Below are 5,232 nucleotides of genomic sequence, written 5' to 3'. Positions count from 1 at the left end.
CTAAAACTGGCGAGTGTAGAGAGTATAGAGATATTGTTATCCACGTCGGCACCAACGATGTTAGGATGAAACAGTCAGAGGTCACCAAGCGCAACATAGCTTCAGCGTGTAAATCAGCTAGAAAGATGTGTCGGCATCGATTAATTGTCTCTGGCCCCCTCCCAGTTAGGGGGAGTGATGAGCTCTACAGCAGAGTCTCACAACTCAATCGCTGGTTGAAAACTGTTTTCTGCCCCTCCCAAAAGATAGAATTTGTAGATAATTGGCCCTCTTTCTGGGACTCACCCACAAACAGGACCAAGCCTGGCCTGTTGAGGAGTGACGGACTCCATCCTAGCTGGAGGGGTGCTCTCATCTTATCTACGAACATAGACAGGGCTCTAACTCCTCTAGCTCCACAATGAAATAGGGTGCAGGCCAGGCAGCAGGCTGTTAGCCAGCCTGCCAGCTTAGTGGAGTCTGCCACTAGCACAGTCAGTGTAGTCAGCTCAGCTTTCCCCATTGAGACCGTGTCTGTGCCTCGATCTAGGTTGGGCAAAATTAAAAATGGCGGTGTTCGCTTTAGCAATCTCACTAGTATAAAGACCTCCTCCATTCCTGCCATTATTGAAAGAGATTGTGATACCTCACATCTCAAAATTGGGTTACTTAATGTTAGATCCCTCACTTCCAAGGCAGTTATAGTCAATGAACTAATCACTGATAATAATCTTGATGTGATTGGCCTGACTGAAACATGGCTTAAGCCTGATGAATTTACTGTGTTAAATGAGGCCTCACCCCCTGGTTACATTAGTGACCATACCCCCCGTGCATCCGGCAAAGGCGGAGGTGTTGCTACCATTTACGATAGCAAATTTCAATTTACAAAAAAAAAAACAACAATGACGTTTTCGTCTTTTGAGCTTCTAGTCATGAAATCTATGCAGCCTACTCACTCACTTTTTATAGCTACTGTTTATAGGCCTCCTGGGCCATATGCAGTGTTCCTCACTGAGTTCCCTGAATTCCTATCGGATCTTGTAGTCATAGCAGATAATATTCTAATTTTTGGTGACTTTAACATTCACATGGAAAAGTCCACAGACCCACTCCAAAAGGCTTTCGGAGCCATCATCGACTCAGTGGGTTTTGTCCAACATGTCTCTGGACCTACTCACTGCCACAGTCATACACTGGACCTAGTTTTGTCCCATGGAATAAATGTTGTGGATCTAAATGTTTTTCCTCATAATCCTGGACTATCGGACCACCATTTTATTACGTTTGCAATTGCAACAAATAATCTGCTCAGACCCCAACCAAGGAGCATTAAAAGTCGTGCTATAAATTCTCAGACAACCCAAAGATTCCTTGATGCCCTTCCAGACTGCCTCTGCCTACCCAAGGACGTCAGAGGACAAAAATCAGTTAACCACCTAACCGAGGAACTCAATTTAACCTTGCGCAATACCCTAGATGCAGTTGCACCCCTAAAAACTAAAAACATCTGTCATAAGAAACTAGCTCCCTGGTATACAGAAAATACACGAGCTCTGAAGCAAGCTTCCAGAAAATTGGAACGGAAATGGCACCACACCAAACTGGAAGTCTTCCGACTAGCTTGGAAAGACAGTACCGTGCAGTATCGAAGAGCCCTTACTGCTGCTCGATCATCCTATTTTTCCAACTTAATTGAGGAAAACAAGAACAATCCGAAATTTCTTTTTGATACTGTCGCAAAGCTAACTAAAAAGCAGTCTTCGCAAATGGAGGATGGCTTTCACTTCAGCAGTAATAAATTTATGAACTTCTTTGAGGAAAAGATCATGATCATTAGAAAGCAAATTACAGACTCCTCTTTAAATCTGGGTATTCCTCCAAAGCTCCATTGTCCTGAGTCTGCACAACTCTGCCAGGACCTAGGATCAAGGGAGATACTAAAGTGTTTTAGTACTATATCCCTTGACGCAATGATGAAAATAATCATGGCCTCCAAACCCTCAAGCTGCATACTGGACCCTATTCCAACTAAACTACTGAAAGAGCTGCTTCCTGTGCTTGGCCCTCCTATGTTGAACATAATAAACGGCTCTCTATCCACCGGATGTGTACCAAGCTCACTAAAAGTGGCAGTAATAAAGCCTCTCTTGAAAAAGCCGAATCTTGATCCAGAAATTATAAAAAACTATCGGCCTATATCGAATCTTCCATTCCTCTCAAAAAAATTGAAAAAGCTGTTGCACAGCAACTCACTGCCTTCCTGAAGACAAACAATGTATACGAAACGCTTCAGTCTGGTTTTAGACCCCATCATAGCACTGAGACTGCACTTGTGAAGGTGGTAAATGACCTTTTAATGACGTCAGACCGAGGCTCTGCATCTGTCCTCGTGCTCCTAGATCTTAGTGCCGCTTTTGATACCATCGATCACCACATTCTTTTGGAGAGATTGGAAACCCAAATTGGTCTACATGGACAAGTTCTGGCCTGGTTTAGATCGTATCTGTCGGAAAGATATCAGTTTGTCTCTGTGAATGGTTTGTCCTCTGACAAATCAATTGTAAATTTCGGTGTTCCTCAAGGTTCCGTTTTAGGACCACTATTGTTTTCACTATATATTTTACCTCTTGGGGATGTCATTCGAAAACATAATGTTAAATTTCACTGCTATGCGGACGACACACAGCTGTACATTTCAATGAAACATGGTGAAGCCCCAAAATTGCCCTCGCTAGAAGCCTGTGTTTCAGACATAAAGAAGTGGATGGCTGCAAACTTTCTACTTTTAAACTCGGACAAAACAGAGATGCTTGTTCTAGGTCCCAAGAAACAAAGAGATCTTCTGTTGAATCTGACAATTAATCTGGATGGTTGTACAGTCGTCTCAAATAAAACTGTGAAGGACCTCAGGCGTTACTCTGGACCCTGATCTCTCGTTTGAAGAACATATCAAGACTGTTTCAAGGACAGCTTTTTTCCATCTACGTAACATTGCAAAAATCAGAAACTTTCTGTCCAAAAATGACGCAGAAAAATTAATCCATGCTTTTGTTACTTCTAGGCTGGACTACTGCAATGCTCTACTTTCCGGCTACCCGGATAAAGCACTAAATAAACTTCAGTTAGTGCTAAATACGGCTGCTAGAATCCTGACTAGAACCAAAAAATGTGATCATATTACTCCAGTGCTAGCCTCCCTACACTGGCTTCCTGTTAAGGCAAGGGCTGATTTCAAGGTTTTACTGCTAACCTACAAAGCATTACATGGGCTTGCTCCTACCTATCTTTCCGATTTGGTCCTGCCGTACATACCTACACGTACGCTACGGTCACAAGACGCAGGCCTCCTAATTGTCCCTAGAATTTCTAAGCAAACGGCTGGAGGTAGGGCTTTCTCCTATAGAGCTCCATTTTTATGGAATGGTCTGCCTACCAATGTGAGAGACGCAGACTCAGTCTCAACCTTTAAGTCTTTACTGAAGACTTATCTCTTCAGTAGGTCCTATGATTAAGTATAGTCTGGCCCAGGAGTGTGAAGGTGAACGGAAAGGCTGGAGCAACGAACCGCCCTTGCTGTCTCTGCCTTGCCGGTTCCCCTCTTTCCACTGGGATTCTCTGCCTCTAACCCTTTTACAGGGGCTGAGTCACTGGCTTACTGGTGTTCTTCCATGCCGTCCATGGGAGGGGTGCGTCACTTGAGTGGGTTGAGTCACTGACGTGGTCTTCCTGTCTGGGTTGGCGCCCCCCTTGGGTTGTGCCATGGCGGAGATCGTTGTGGGCTATACTCGGCCTTGTCTTAGGACGGTAAGTTGGTGGTTGGAGACATCCCTCTAGTGGTGTGGGGGCTGTGCTTTGGCAAAGTGGGTGGGGTTATATCCTGCCTGTTTGGCACTGTCCGGGGTATCATCGGATGGGGCCACAGTGTCTTCTGATCCCTCCTGTCTCAGCCTCCAGTATTTATGCTGCAGTAGTTTATGTGTCGGGGGGCTAGGGTCAGTCTGTTACATCTGGAGTATTTCTCTTGTCTTATCCGGTGTCATGTGTGAATTTAAATATGCTCTCTCTAATTCTCTCTTTCTCTCTTTCTGTCTTTCTCTCGGAGGACCTGAGCCCTAGGACCATGCCTCAGGACTACCTGGTATGATGACTCCTTGCTGTCCACAGTCCACCTGGCCGTGCTGCTGCTCCAGTTTCAACTGTTCTGCCTGCGGCTATGGAACCCTGACCTGTTCACCGGACGTGCTTGTTGCACCCTCGACAACTACTATGATTATTATTATTTGACCATGCTGGTCATTTATGAACATTTTAACATTTTAATATTTTGACCATGTTCTGTTATAATATCCACCCTGCACAGCCAGAAGAGGACTGGCCACCCCTCATAGCCTGGTTCCTCTCTAGGTTTCTTCCTAGGTTTTTGGCCTTTCTAGGGAGTTTTTCCTAGGGAGTTTTTCCTAGCCACCGTGCTTCTTTCACATGCTTTGCTTGCTGTTTGGGGTTTTAGGCTGGGTTTCTGTACAGCACTTTGAGAATATCAGCTGATGTACGAAGGGCTATATAAAAATAAATTTGATTTGATTTTGATTTAATGTGGCTGTATTGTCGCTCACGAGTTTCACAAAATTGTACAAAACAGACCAGTTCGTAGCTGGATTCTTCCCCGACCGTGTACACCTTCTCCAAAACATGGAAATTGTTCAGTTCTCAAGTTCTGTGATGTGGAAGAGGTTCCTTTGTTCTCCTGTGAACCTCACTCCCTCTCTACTCAGGCCATGAGGAGAGAACTCCTCTAGGAATTTATGACCTGCCTAACAGAGCCTGGGTGTAGGGGGAAGAGAGAGAGGTGGTGAGAGAGAGAGAGGGGGATGGTGCAGAGAGAGAGGGGGATGGTGCTCGCTGTACCCAAAGAGGGCCACGTCATGACAGGTGTTTAGCATCCCCAGTGGCATACTGTATCGAACAGCGGCGTCTGGTAAGACAAAGGGTAGCGGGCTATTTATATTTATTTGTAAACAACATTTATTTGTAAACAACAACCGGCATGGCGGCTTGTTATACAAAAGGGAAGTGGCTGTATACTGAGGTAGAGTATCTCATGATAAGCTGTTGACCACACTATCTACCTAGAGAGTTTTCATCTGTATTTTTTCATAGCTGTCTACATACCATCACAGACCGATGCTGGCATGTGCAACCAGAGGGGGAAAAAAACTCAAGACCACCTTTACTCCACACAGAGAGATGAAT

Source organism: Salmo salar, chromosome ssa09 (assembly GCF_905237065.1).
Source record: "Salmo salar chromosome ssa09, Ssal_v3.1, whole genome shotgun sequence".
Taxonomy (NCBI): Eukaryota; Metazoa; Chordata; class Actinopteri; order Salmoniformes; family Salmonidae; genus Salmo; species Salmo salar.
The sequence above is the reverse complement of the archived record's forward strand: the minus strand, read 5'-3'. Positions refer to the sequence as shown.